Here is a 13,843-nt window from a genome sequence, read left to right on the forward strand (position 1 = left end):
CCAACTTCTATGAAGCACCGGACATCTGAATCGGACCGGAAGGTTCCCCGGACAGGCAATTTCGGAAAGGTGTCTGCACCCGGAGATTTTGGCCGAGAGATTCAATAGCCGGTACGCGTTTTGGCCGACAAAGTCTACCCGCGGTACGTGAAAATGGCCGATAAAATCCTTCCTGGTAAGCGAAGTGGCCGAGAAAACCTTCCTGGTCAGCGAGAATGGTCGAGAACCTCCTTAAACCCAATTTTACCACTTTTCAAGCTTTGATCACCATTCCACCTCCTGGATTACTCTTTTCAGCTCCAAATACACCTGATAAACACTCAAAACATGCAAAGACTCATTGGGACCTAATGCATCTCCTAAGTTCTAAAACAAACCCTAAGGACCTAAAATGCATGGAATAAAACATGATTTAGAATGAATTATGCAACCTAAATGATGCAAATTATGAACATATCATTGTCCTCAAGCAAAAAAGGAACAAATGAGAGGAAAAGGTTGAATGCATTGGGAGCTCATTTTTCCTTTGAAAGAGAAAAGTGACCACTAAGAGAATTCAAGTTCATGCTCAATATGCAATCCAAGACCATACTCTGATGTATCAACTGAATAGTAATCTCCACAAGTTCTCTTATCCCTCAACTCTTTGACATTCATTAAGCTCTTTACCAAGTGGATCAAATAATGCAATGTTCAAACAAGCAAAGTTTGGCTAGGTTGAGGTAATGAGACTAAAATGATCTCATCAGCGCCTGAGTGGGTTCAATTCAGCAAGGGGATCTCTCTATGAATGATCAAACTTTGGCAGAATGCTAAAGGTAAAAAGCAACCTATGCATACAAGGGCAAGGACTCATCCCACCCCACACTCTACTCAAAGCTTTCTCACTTGCTCAACCTCTCAAGAACCTCACTTTCCACACTCATTTTCCTCTCACTAGGGGACTCACTTTTCATTTTCACACTCAAGTCTTGGAGTTCAAACTTTACATAGCTCTTTTTCACTTTCTTTTGTAACTTCTAGCCTCTTTTTCTTTCTTTTTAAAACATTTGAGCTCTTTGGCTTCTTTTCTTTTCCTTTCACTTAGAGGCTAGACTCTTTCTTTTCAAAACACTAGAGCTCACTTTCTTTGACTCAAAACTCCAAGACTGATTTCTTTTCTTTTTTTCTATCCCCTAGTTCTCACCACTCTCCTTTTTCCACTCATCTCTCCTTTTTCCACTCACCAACAAGTATCCCCCCCACACTTAGTTCTTGCCAAATCTCTCAGCTCCTTGATGATGGAACTTAACACTCAATGAGACTTGCCCTTGTCGCTCTAAACCTAACACTTTCTGCTAAGTTTGATCCAAGGTGGCCTTTCAATCACACACAAACTTTTGGCTTGAAGGAAGGATGGGTTCAAGGTGAGGAAAACTGATCCAGATGTGGACTCAGCTATTTGAGCTAAGGAAGAGGGTGGTAAAAACAGGATTCTAGCTCAAATATGTATATAGGTATCCACAAGCTTATTCAAACAATGCATCACAAGATAATTTCAAGTCAAGTTCAAGGTTTTCACTTATTAGAGTTGAGTTCAATTCAAACTTGCTTCTCAGATTCAAACCATTTCAAGCCTTGCAAGCACAGAAGTCATTTCACAAGCATATTTAATCCAAATTCTCAAAGTGATGTACTCTCAAGGAAAGAACATATCATTACTCCCATGCACAACGAAACATATATGATGCAACTAGACTCAATCTTAAAAATGTGAAATGCAACTAGAATGAACATTTTTTTTTGTGAAATGTGTTCAGATTTTTCAATTTTTTTGGTTTTTTTATTTGCACTTAGATGAATGCAAAATGAGACTCAAAGTGAAAAGGAAAATAAGAGCAGAATAAACATGATTAGTAAACACAAAACCCCTCCCCCATACTTAGATAACACAGTCCCTTGTGTTATAAAAGCATGAGAAAGAGGAAAAATCAAACATGAAATGCAAAAGATAAAGAAAAATGATAAATGCTCATTTACAAGTGTTTGGAGTGATACCTGGTGTGGTTCTTGTGCAAAAGGGGAGTGGGTATCTGCACCAGATGAGGACAGACACCACTGGAGATGGGTTTGGCTTGGCCTGAACTCCCTTGTGCGGCATGGTTTGTCTTGGACAAACTTGCAGGACCAAGTAGTTGTTAACAGCGAGTTCTTGTGCGAGTTGGTATATGGCCTGACTGAGCCGCACGCCCAAGTAGCACACAGGCGTCCATCAAGTTTCCATGCCTTAAGCCCTTTTCTCAGCCTTCTCACATGCTCCATTCCACTTTGTCCCTGAGCCATAGCCTCCAAAAGTTACTTGGGACCTGAGAACAGCTCACAAAACCCATCAAAAGATCCTAAAACATAAAAAGAAATGAGAGAAAAGATTAAAAAAAATTATATACAAGGATAAGCTTGGGGTGTCTCCCAAGAGCACTTTGTTTAAAGTCACTAAGTTTGACTTTGAAAAACCTGTTTTTAGCTGAGGTGAGGTTGAGCACTGATGCTTTTCAGCACTTCAATGGTCCTGAGCAAGAAAGCTGAGTTGGTTTGCTGCCTTTGGGAACCATTAGACCCTTGTCCTTGAGATCCCATCTTGAGACCTTTGTCCACCAGCTCTTGAATACCATCTGGGTCTTTATCAAAGATGGCCTTTGTGAGACATGCCCTCAGTTCAGCAAACAGACCTGGTTTCCCATTGCAATCCAGCTTATACTTCAGAGATCCATCATCATCAACCCAAGGAGTGAGATCAAAGTCTTGGGAAGAAATATCAGGTTTAATACTCTTGTCTTCTGATGCTGAGCCATCACTTTTGGTGTTAATCATCCTTAGATCACTAAGTGTAGGAGACCATGAGAGCAAGATATCTTTTTCTCTGATCAATGGCCCTCCATTCTCATACTTGTAACCAGAGTTGATGTGGGGTTCTTTCTCATTTTCCACAGCTGAAAGAGATTGGGATCCACCTAAAATCCCAGCGCTTCCTACATACTTCATCTCAAGTACCTTAGGCGGTTCTATCTCTTGGACAACTGATCCACAAAATTCAGCTAAAGGTGGTTGAACAGGGTAAAAGGCATCCTTATCCACCTTTGTAAGCACCACTCTTTGAGTATCAAAGTCAATCACTGCACCAGTGGTGTTGAGAAATGCAGTTCCAAGCTATAGGGGGAGCTCTTTGGTCTTCTTCATCTTCATGATGACAAAATCAGTAAGGATTACACATTCACCAACTTGAAGTGGATAGTCTTCTAAAAATCCATATGGTTTCTTGGAGTAGGAATCACCAAAGGTGATAGAAGAAGGGTAGGTCGTTATAGACTTGACCTTTAGCTTCTCCATCATATCTTTAGACATTATACTCACACTTGAGCCTGAATCACACAAAGCATTCTCAACTCTAAAGTTGCCAAGAGTGCAAGAGATGGTGAACTTCCCTGGGTTGCCTAGCTTTGGGAGAGAGGTGGGCTTCATCTGAGTTGATTCAGAGGTGGAGGCACAATCTGTTGGCTTTGCTTGACCAGTTGGCAGCTCCTTTGTTTCAATAGACACTGAATCATTCCCTTGCTGAACAGAAAGAACTGAACCGGCTGCCCCCACACTTTTGCTCTCAATGTCCTCATTGAGTTCATGTAAGAAGCCCATGAAATCATCTATAATGGTGTCCTCATCCACTTGAGTGTGTGCATTCTCATTACAAACTTGACCATAAAGGAGGTCTTCAATCTCTTGCACAGCAGCTGAATGGTCATCATTGGAGTAGATGGCATTGCAATAATCTTTTGAGTTTTGAAGAGCTTTACTAGGAAGAGAGACTTGTGGTTCAGAATTGCAGATGCCCTTGTTCTTTTTAATAGACTTTAGTTCAGCGCCCAGTGTCTCCAGGTCAGATACCATCTTTTGTTGTCCTAGTAAGAGCTGTTGGAGAACAACATTGAAATCAGGACTTTGTTGAACAGGTGGTGGGCCAAAACCAGGAGGTGGAGCCTTTGGCTGTAGGCTGACTTGATTTGTGAAGCTATTCCCTTGATTCTGAACCGCTGGTTGCTGAAAACCCTGTTGACCTTGGGAGTTACCTTGGTACTGATTCTGTTGAACAAAGCTTTGAGGAGGGTATATTTGGTCTTGGGGGTTGGCCACATTGTTGCTCCTATAGGACAAGTTCTGGTGGTTATTGAAGTTTTTGTAACCATTGAACTTGTTTTGATTCCCAATGAAGTGCAACTCCTCTTGAGTGAGACCCTCTTCATTTGTATTTGTGAAGCATCTCTTTTCCTCACTCACATAGTTTATAGGCTTTTGAGTGGCAGCTAGGGCTTTGTCAAGCTTGATATTCAGCACTTTGATCTTCTCTTCCAGCTCTTGGTGTCTACCAGAATCTTCTCCTCTATAGCTTCTATCATAATCTTCCCCATAAGTGTCTTGGCTCATGGCTAAGTTCTCAACAAGTTCCATAGCTGCATTGATTTCTTTTGCCAAGAAATGTCCATTTGATGCTGTGTCCAACTGAATTCTGATCTTAGGAACAGCTCCTCTATACAAAGTGCTAAGGAGAGAGGCTTCTGAAAAGACATGATGTGGACACTTATTTGTGTAGCTTCTAAACCTGTCCAAAGCTTCTCCAAAGGTCTCATTAGAATGTTGAGTGAAGCTGGAAATCTGGTTCCTTAGCTTTGTAGTCCTTGAGCTTGAGAAGAACTTGGATAGAAAGGCAATCTTGCATAGCTCCCATGTGTGGATGGATCCTCTTGGGAGGTTCTTTTCCCACTGATGTGCCTTATCTCCAAGGCTTAATGGGAACAATCTCAGTTTGAAGCTGTCTTCAGATACCCCATTGATCTTAGTGAGATCACAAACTCTGTCAAACTGATCCAGATGCTCCAAGGGATCCTCCATAGGTAAGCCATGGAACTTCTGATTCTGAACCATATTGATCAAAGAGGCCTTCACCTCAAAGTTGTTGTTTTGGACAGGAGGTGGCCTGATTCCTGCTCCATACTGGTGTGCATAAGCTCGGTCATTCTCACCAACAAATACTGGTGGAGGCTGATGACGTCTGGGTGGGTTTGGGTGGGGCTGTGGTGGATTAACCTGAGGTCGGTCTTGGTTCTGGTTATCCTGAGCGTGTCACTGATGGACCTGAGCCTGTTGAACTTGAATTCCAATCCCATTAGCAGCTCTTTGACCGTGAGCAGCTTCTTGAGCCTGATGCTCATTCCCAACTTGCTGATTCATTCCTAACCTCCCCAAGTGAACAGCTCTTTCTCTTTGTCTTCTGGCTTGGCTTCTTGTGATCATAAACCTTAAAACAAAGACAGAGCTTGAAAGGTGATCAGTAAAACAATAGAAACTTGATCTCAAAAACTTTATCAGAAACTAATGCTAACAATCCCCACACAATATGGCAACGGCGCCAATTGATAACTAAGGTTTTCAAGGCCTTAAGAAGGGTTATCAATCCCCTAGTCAAAGTAGTATAAGGGGTGTCAATGCATATGTGTGGTAGTTAGGCACTAGTTTATGTGATAAGTTCTCAAGTCAAGTGATCAAAGACAGGTTTTTGATAACAAGTAACAAATGAAATCATAAACAAGAAACAAACAAGCAATGATAAGGAAGTAATTAAAGCAAGCTCAACAAGATGTTGGTGATAAGAAAGATGATAAAAGCTAAACCTCTAGATGTGATCATTGATTAGGGTGCTTTAGATATTGAATCATGATGCTAAGAACATAATGCAACACTTGCTACTCTTTAGTCTAGGCTTCTTAATCAGATTAGTTCATTCCCATGACAATAATCCCTTTGCTAATCACTTAATCAAGTCTAACAACCATTAGATATAATCAAGCAATCAACAAGCATAATGCATCAAGCCTAATAAGTGACCAAACAATCTCTCAACCAAGAAGACTGAATCTTACACAGAAAGATATAGCAAGCAATCACATGATCTCAAACATTTTAACTTAGAACTCTAATCTAGACTAATCCTGTCATGAAGGCATTAATCTCTACACTAATCCACTTTCAAACCAAATCATCATTTGTGAAATATGAATCAATGAGCATTAAGAAACAGTTCTAATATGTCATTCATGCATTTAACAAATCATTCCCATGATAAAAAAGGCATAAACCCTTAAGTTATAGATCAAGCTTATAATGAGAGATCTAGCATTAAGAGCATCTAACTAAGGAAATGAAATGAGAATCTAGACCATAAACATCACAAATCAAACATCTAAGCACCCTAATCTACACACCTAGAAGCTTAAAAGATGACTACTCACTAATCATGAAGAACACATCTAATCTTTTGCAAGAGATGATATTAATCATGATTAGAAGCAGAAATGAGATGATGAGATGATAAGAAACAGATTTAGATTGATTAAATCCTTCAGATATATCTTAACAAACTCGTTTTTTAACAAAAGGGGAAAGAAAATTAGAGAGAAACTTAGATAGAAGATGAGATTAGGGTTTTCTACAAAAAGCTATATATACTAAGTGCTAATGGACCGGGTCAGCCCAAGACAAACTGGATCCTGACCCGGCCTTGATGGATAGTTGTGTGGTTTGCCACGGTCAGATGATGCTTGCCCAGACCGTGGCAACCTGATAGTGTCAAAGTTCTTGGACAGATTCTTCATGATCAAGGTTGCCATGGCTTCATTTACACCATGTCTAGTGGCCATGTCTCTTCTTTTCTGGGTTTGGGTGATGAACTGCTTGGATTGCCACGTTCTTGATCTGGACCGTGTCATGTTGGGCGTGGCAAGGTGTTGATGATTCGGTGATTGCCACGGTCTAGCAAGTCTGGGTCAAGTCGTGGCAAGTGGTCGTGTCAAACGCCAAAGAAGTGTACAAAGTTGCACGGCCAAGTCCTAGACCGTTGCATTGAGACCGTGTCAAACGCCAAAGAAGTGTACAACGTTTCCACGGTCAGATGTAGACCGTGGCATTCCACCGTGCCATCTTTCCCTTAGCATGATAATCTTAAGCGTTCAGGGCTCCTCAGACAACTTCGCGTACAGGGAAGCGTAACTTCTACGATATTTGTCCGAATTGTGTGATTCCGGTTTCAGAGGACAGAAGACTCATATAGCTTCAACTTTGGTTAAAGAAGCTTCGGTGCTTGGGAAGTGGAAGGTTTCCTGGAGGGCTCATCTTCGCAGTGCATTTACACGATCAGAGAAAGGCGTCTGGACATGTGTCCATTCCGGAGACGTTATCTTCTTTCTCATAGCTCCGAATTGAATGATCTCGGACGTTATGGAAAAAGGACTCAATTATCTCGGATTCTGATGAAGGCCAGGTAAACTGAATCGGTCTGGAAGTGCACCGTCCTTCGCATTCTTCGGAGCTCATCGGCTTGGTCCAAAACGCCAGCGAGACAGGTGTTTCTTCCGACGAGCTTAACTTTCTGCTCAGGCGTCCGAATTCCATGATTCCACTTGCTCTGGGACCGTGATCCAATCTTCTCCAACGTTTATGAAGCAGCCGACAACTGAATCTGACCGGAAGGTTCCCCGGACAGGCGATCATTCAGGAGTATCGGATTGCTCCGGAATGGATGCGAGAGAGGTCTGTCTTCCGGTGACTGTAACTTTCAGCTCAGTGCTCCAAATGCCCTGATTCAACCTGTCCTGGGTTATTGACTCAATTATATCCAACTTTGCTGAAGACTCTATAAGCTGAATCGGCCGGAAAGATCTTCCGGTGACGCGCGATTTCGGAAATGTATCTGCACCCGGGATTTTTGGCCGAGAGACTTGACCGCGGTACGTGTTTTTGGCCTAGAAAGCTACCCGCGGGAAGGATTTTGGCCGAGAATCTTCGGCCATCAGTACATCATTTTGCCGAGAAACCCAAAATTGCTCCTTTTCACCATTTTTGATAAGTTCAACTCCATTTCTTCATCTGAATCACATCCTCCACTCCAAATAAACTCCAAAAGCACATGTTTAACACTCCAAAACATGCAAAACTCTCTTGGACCTAATGCAATCTCCTAAGTCCTAAAACAATGCTTAAAGACCTAAAATGCATGAAATACATTAAATGATGCAATTTATGAATATATCGAAAACCCAGTCCCAAGCCAAATGAATTCACTGGATTTGCATGAACATGATCCACTTGAAACTTTAAATGAATGTCAAAAGGTTGAGGTTAGGAATGCTTGTGATGGTTTGTGCTTGAGTTTGGTTCATCTGGTGACAAGTATGGCTAATTTTTATGAGTAAACCAGTTTGCATTGCAGTCTAGAATTGGTAACTTGAACAATGAGATTTGAATTCTTTTAATGATGATCTCTCTTTAAAGAAATATGAACTCCCATGCATTCAACCTCTCTCTCTCATTTGTTCTTGTTTGCTTGAGGAAAATCAAAGGACAAGTGTGGGGGAGTTGATATACTCATATTTTGTCATGTTTAGGATTGCATTTTTGTCCAAATATTGAGTCTCATGCATACATTTAGGTAGTTTTACATATATTTGTCTTTGCTTTTGTCTTTAGTTAGGAATTGCATTAGGTCCTAGAGTGTCCTGCATTTTTGGAGTGTTCTCAGGTCATTTGGAGACTTTTGGGAGCAACTTGGAGCTGGGATCATGGAGGAACCCTCACCTGTGTACAGCAACTCGGACAGATGGTTTGGTGCAGACAAAACCCTCACTTTGATCGCGTGGGACGAAGGACTTTCAATGCGATTCAACCTCCGGTGTCTTCATCAAGAATCAAGAGGAATGAGTCTAGTTTCCGGAACACTTGGCATCAGACGATTTGGATCCGTGAACCGGGAGATATTGCCATCAGAAGGAACACATGTCTCGCGGCCCGATCAGGTCTTACGCGATGCGCTCTCAAAGAACCGGTGGAACAGAGCCCTTGCCGACGTCATCTGAACCCAAACCCTTCATCAAAGTTGGAGATGACTTTATCATATCATTAGATTTGGAGTCGTGAGATGAGAGTTAAGGAAGGCGAGAGACATACATATCAGCCAGACGTCTAAGAGTGGATAAGGTGCTAAGTGTCATGATTTGACACGGTGATAATGCAACGGCCTGAGCTTGGCCGTGGCATAATATGAAAACTCTCGGGATTTGACATGGTCTTGAAGCACGGCCTTGGACCTGACCACGACAAGCAATGAAGATCTTTGACACGCCCATAATGTCATGGTCGGGATTTGACATGGTCTTGAAGCACGGCCTGATGTTTGGCCGTGGCAATCACCGAATGATCAACACCTTGCCACGCCCAACATGACACGGTCCAGATCAAGAACATGGCAATCCAAGAAGTTCATCACCCAAACCTAGAAAAGAAGAGACACGACCACTAGACATGGTGTAAATCAAGGCATGGCAACCTTGATCATGAAGAATCTGTCCAAGAAATTTGACACTATCAGGTTGCCACGGTCTGGCCAAGCATCATCTGACCGTGGCAAACCACACCACTATCCATCAAAGCCGGGTCAGGATCCGGTTTGTTCCGGACTGACCCTAAACATCTTATCTTCTACTTGGTTTTCTCTCTAGTTTTCGTTCCTTTTTAGTGTAAAAACGAGTTTGTTAAGAGATATCTCAAGGATTTAATCAATCTAAGTCTGTTTCTTATCATCTCATCTTCTTATATTTGCTTCTAATCATGATTAACATCACCTCTTGCAAAGGAAATGGTGTGTTCATCATGATTAGTGAGTAGTCTTCTTTTAAGCTTCTAGGTGTGTAGATTAGGGTGCTTAGATGTAGATTAATGATTGTTTAAGCTTAGATTCTCTTCTCCTTTCCTTAGTTAGCTGATCCTAATGCTAGATCTCTCATTATAAGCTTGATCTAGAACTTAGGCATTTCTCCACCCACAAGGTGTTTGATGAAATGCCTGAATGAGCTAACTTAAGGGTTTATGCCTTTTTCATCATGATATGTTCATAATTTGCATCATTTAGGTTGCATAATTCATTCCAAATCATGTTTTATTTCATGCATTTTAGGTCCTAAGGGTTTGTTTTAGAACTTAGGAGATGCATTAGGTCCCAATGAGTCTTTGCATGTTTTGAGTGTTTATCAGGTGTATTTGCAGCTATTTGGAACTGGAAAGATGAATCCAAGAAGTGGAATGGTGGTCAAGGCTTGAAAAATGGTGAAATTGGGTCTTTGGAGGTTATCGGCCATTCTCCCGTACCAGGAAGGTTTTTATCGGCCATTTTCACGTACCGCGGGTAGACTTTATCACCCAAAACGCGTACCGGCTATTGAATCTCTTGGCCAAAATCTCCGGGTGCAGACACGTTTCCGAAATCGCCTGTCCGGAGAACCTTCCGGTCCGATTAAGCTGTCGGGTGCTTCATCGAAGTTGGAGAGGATTGGATTACGGTTCCATAGCAAGTGGAATCATGGAATTCGGACGCGTGAGCAGAAAGTTAAGCTCGTCGGAAGTAACCCCTGTCTCGCTGCTGTTCTGGACCAAGCCGATGAGCTCTGAAGAATGCGAAGGACGGTGCACTTCCAGGCTGATTCAGTTTCCGGGGCCTTCATGAGAATCAGAGACATATGAGTTCTATTTCCAGAACGTCCAAGATCATTCAATTTGGAGTTATGAGCAGGAAGACACGGTCTCCGGAATAGACACATGTCTAGACGCCTCTCTCTGATCGTGTAAATGTACTGCAAAGATGAGCCCTCCAGGAAGCCTTCCACTTCCCAAGCACCAAAGCTTCCTTCACGAAAGTTGTAGATATATGAGACCTCTGTCCTCTGCAACCGGAATCACTCAATTCGGACAAGTATCTTATAAGTTACACTCTCCGGAATGCGAAGTGGTCCAAGCTGCTCTGAATGCTGCGAGATAGTCTTGCGACCTGGTTAACTCGCAGGCCTGAAGATGAATGCCTGGAAGTTGATGCTGCGAGTTGAGAAGTGCGGGTAAGCTATTACTAGATGAGGTCTGAGGCTCCCGAGCATGAAAAACGCTAAGTCCACAATCGTGCGACTTAGGCATGCGAGTTGGCCGCGCCTGGAACTAAGCCGCACGATCACTCGTAATCTACTCCGACTTGAGCCTGCGACCTGAGTGTAATGGAGACCAACCCGCACGGTTTGTACATTCCCCAGAAACCGCCTTGGTCCTGCGAGTTGAAGAAGAAGAAGATTAAGCCGCAGCAAGACTCGCAAAACACTCCTACTTGGGCGTGCGGCTAAGACAAAGCGATTTAAGTCTCACAAGACAAGTTCTTCATCTACTGCGACTTGGGCATGCTACCTAGGAGACACTGGACCAACCCGCAGGATTCCCACTTTATCCATTAAAGCCGGGTCAGGACCCGGTTTGTTCCGGGCTGACCCGGTTCGTTTTTAGAGAGATATAAATACTTTTTAGGGTTTTTTCCAAAGAAAACTAAGCTTTATTCCTTTTGTGTCTTGCCTCTTTTGTGAAAAAGACTCCACTAAGAAGAGAAATATCATTGAGTGTTTAGTCAAGAGAGTCTAAGAGATCTTTGTGTTTAAAGTTGTTTTCTTCTGAATCTATCATCTATCTCTTCATCTATACACTTCTAATCATGATTAACAACACATCTTGCAAAGGATCTAGTGTGTTGATCATGATTAGTGAGTAATCTCCATATTAAGGTCTTAGCTATGTAGATTAGGGTGCTTAAGTGGTAGATTGGTGAGCTTAGGGGTTAGATCATGCATATTCCATTCTCTACAACTTGTTCTCTATGCTAGATCCATACAAATCATATGTGGTCTAGATTCTGGGCATTTCATGCACCAAAAGTGTTTGATGAAATGCCTGAACCAAGGTTGTTAGAGGTTTAAGTGTTATTCATCATGGGAATGATTGTCTATATGCTTAAATGACAGATTAAACTGATTCTTAATGCTTGTTAACTCATGTTTCACTGATGATGATTGGGTTAGAAACTGTTTTAGCATAGGAGTTAATACCTTCATGAGAGGATTAACTTAATTAAAGATGTTTATGTTGAATGGTTTGCTTGATCATATGATTCATTAGCTCATTAGTTTATCACTGAAGGCACCCTAATCCACTATCATGTCTAAGACCTTTCTCATCATCATTCTTACATTCTTATCATTTGTCATTGTTTAGTTCTTGTTTAATCATTTCATTAGTCTTTAATCCTGTTTAAGTTTGTAGTTGTCTTTAGATAATCAAAACCACTCTTGTTTGCTTGAATTAAGAACTGGATCACATAGTTTAGTGTCTAACACCACATCTGGATTGATAAACCCCTTGTACTACAAGACAGGGGATTGATAACCTCTATAAAGAGCCTTGAAAATTCTTAGTTATCAATTGGCGCCATTGCAAAATTGTGGTTTGTTTAGCATTAAGCTCTGATATGTTCTTGAGATCAAGTGCTTACTTTCTTGTTTTTACTGATTACTTTCAAGTTCTGTTTGTGATTTCAGGTGTATGAACACCAGGTCTAGATCAAGAAGCTGTGGTCCACCTTTCCCTCTCAACGACAACATCAATCTTTTGGTACCAAGGAGGAGAAGGGACAGACGTGGAAGACAGGTTGATCAGGCTGATATGGAAGACCAAAGAGAGCATGTGGTGGATTTAGAACAACCGGTTCAGGAGCAACAGGCTCAGGGTAATGGAGCTGGTAATGGAGTTTGTCAAGGGTTAAATCAGGGTAATGTTCATCAGGAACAGGTGCATCACCAACAAGCTTGTCCACCAGGGACAAGCTCCAGTTCATCAGCAGAGGCATCAGGCCAATGTACAGCAAAGACAACAGGTGCACCAACAACACCAGCCCTTCCAACACCAGCAAAGAAGATATGAGCAACCACAAGTCTATGTTGGAGAGAATGACAGGGCCAATGCTCATCAGTATGGAGCTGGAATTGAGGCACCACCTGTGCAAAACAACAACTTTGAAGTGAAGGCATCATTGCTGAATATGGTCCAAAACTAAAAGTTCCATGGATTAGCAATGGAAGATCCTTTGGAACACTTGGATCAATTTGATAAGGTGTGTGACCTGAGTAAGATTATTGGTGTTTCAGAAGACAGCTTCAAGCTAAGACTATTCCCATTCAGTCTTGGTGACAAAGCTCACCAATGGGAAAAGAATCTTCCAAGAGGCTCCATTCAAACCTGGGAGCAATGCAAGCAAGCTTTTCTATCTAAGTTCTTCTCCACCTCAAGAACTGCAAAACTGAGGAACCAAATCTCTAGCTTCACTCAGCACAGCAATGAGAGTTTTGGTGAAGCATATGAGAGATTCAGGAGCTACACAAACCAATGCCCACACCATGGGTTTAGTGAGGCTTCCCTTCTCAGCACACTATATAGAGGAGCTCTTCCCAAAATTAGAAACCAGCTGGATACTGCTTCAAATGGGAACTTTCTGGGAAAGGAGATACATGCTGCTTTAGAGCATGTGGAGAACTTAGCATTGAGCAATGATACTTATGGTGAAGACTATGACAGATCAAATAGATCTGAAGGTTCAAGCTCAGAACAGAGGCTCACTAGGGACGTTAAGGAGTTGAGGAGTGAATTAGACAAGTTGAAGCTGGTAACTCACAAGCCAATGCATTTTGTTGGAGAGTATGAGGAACCATCTCAAATCTTTGAGAACATAAGTGAAGAGGGTCTTACCCAGGAGGAGCTAAACTACATTGGGAATCAGAGGTTCCAGAGATATCAGTATGGTAATGCCAATCCAAACCTTTCTTACAGGAACACCAATGTAGCTAACCCACAAGACCAAGTCTATCCCAATCCTCAAGCTCCACAGAACTTTGTTCCCAAGAACAAT

General features: G+C 42.0%; 2 non-coding genes across 2 annotated transcripts; one reads left to right on the forward strand and one right to left on the reverse strand.

Moving 5' to 3' along the window:
* The first annotated feature begins 4,591 nt into the window (after positions 1-4,591).
* Positions 4,592-4,698, forward strand: LOC112086336. Its single transcript, XR_002899458.1, has one exon. It is a non-coding gene; the product is annotated as a small nucleolar RNA R71 (small nucleolar RNA).
* Positions 4,699-13,234: 8,536 nt separating this feature from the next.
* On the reverse strand, positions 13,235-13,341 carry LOC112086289. The gene has a single exon (XR_002899411.1). It is a non-coding gene; the product is annotated as a small nucleolar RNA R71 (small nucleolar RNA).
* Between the last annotated feature and the right edge of the window lie 502 nt (positions 13,342-13,843).

The sequence above is a fragment of the Eutrema salsugineum genome, unplaced genomic scaffold (assembly GCF_000478725.1).
Source record: "Eutrema salsugineum unplaced genomic scaffold, Eutsalg1_0 scaffold_21, whole genome shotgun sequence".
NCBI classification, from domain to species: domain Eukaryota; kingdom Viridiplantae; phylum Streptophyta; class Magnoliopsida; order Brassicales; family Brassicaceae; genus Eutrema; species Eutrema salsugineum.